Below are 1,516 nucleotides of genomic sequence, written 5' to 3' on the forward strand. Positions count from 1 at the left end.
AGCCCACTGTTGGGTAGGGACTGTCTCTATATGTTGCCAACTTGTACTTCCCAAGCGCTTAGTACGGTGCTCTGCACACAGTAAGCGCTCAATAAATACGATTGATTGATTGATTCTGGGAGAGATGTATCCATGGTGTCGCCATGGGTCGGGCACGACTCGTTGGCATAAGACAAGACCCTCCCACGCACTTAGTACAGTGCTCTGCGCACAGTAAACGTTCAATAAATACAACTGAATGAACGCATTCAGCAAAATAAATGTTTATCATTCATTCAATCGTCATCATCATCATCGATCGTATTTATTGAGCGCTTACTGTGTGCAGAGCACTGTACTAAGCGCTTGGGAAGTACAAGTTGGCAACATATAGAGACAGTCCCTACCCATCAGTGGGCTCATCGTATTATTGAGCGCTTACCGTGTGCAAAGCAGTGTACTATGCCCTTGGGAGGGCACATTACAACAACTGACACACTCCCTGCCTGCAATGAGTTCATCAGGGGCAGCTGGCTGCAACAGGAAGTTTCTTGCCACCTCTGACAGCTACAGCAGTATTAGTCAGGCTAACTGTAAGTTTTCGGGGCTCCCTGATGAGCTGCGAACTCTGGGGAATCCAGCAAGAAGCAGAGATGGAGCAGGCAAGGAGAGAAACTCTTATTGTCGCGGCCAATTTCCCAGAGCTCTTGCCTCTGCTGGGTGTTCTGCGGCCCCACGGCAGGGACTACGAGGAGCCTTTTCTCATCTCACCTGTCCTGATGACTGTGGTAACCTTTCCTTGGCCCTGGCTCTAAACTCGCCCTTCTAGACTGTAAACTCATTGTGGACAGGAAATATGTCTGTTTATTGTTATATTATACTTTCCCAAGTAAGCATGGCTCAGTGGTAAGGGCAGAGGCTTGGGAGTCAGAGGACGTGGCTTCTAACCCCGTCTCAGCCACTTGTCTGCTGCGTGACCTTGGGCAAGCCACTTCACTTCTCTGTGCCTCAGTTACCTCATCTGTAAAACTGTGAGCCCCATGTGGGACAACCTGTTAATCCTGTACCACCCCCAAGGGTTTAGAACGGTGCTTGGCACGTAGCAAGCGCTTAACAAATACCATAATTATTATTATTACAGTGTTCTGCACAGAGTCGGTGCTCAATAAATACGATCGAATGAATGAACGCATGCGAGACGGGGACTGAGGGCAAAGTGCAACAGAGAGAGGGGAACTTTGGACTGAATCTTGAGATTACAGCGATAGCATTTCTAAAAAAGGTTAAAGAGCAAAAGACACGTCACAGGGTTAAATGATAAGCAGAATGCCCAAGGAATGTCAAGAAAAGGACCATTCCATAGAATGTTTTGCTTTCACAATGATCCACAAGATATTGTGAGCATCTAAGCTCCTTACATGCTGCACTAACAAGTAGGCAATGTGGAAGAGAGAGGATTTGTCTGGCCCTAGTTTTCATAACCACCTTCTCCCAAGTGACCAGGCTCTCACTGGCTATAGTGTTGGACAGCTGTCGA

Source organism: Tachyglossus aculeatus, chromosome 4 (genome assembly GCF_015852505.1).
Source record: "Tachyglossus aculeatus isolate mTacAcu1 chromosome 4, mTacAcu1.pri, whole genome shotgun sequence".
NCBI lineage: Eukaryota > Metazoa > Chordata > Mammalia > Monotremata > Tachyglossidae > Tachyglossus > Tachyglossus aculeatus.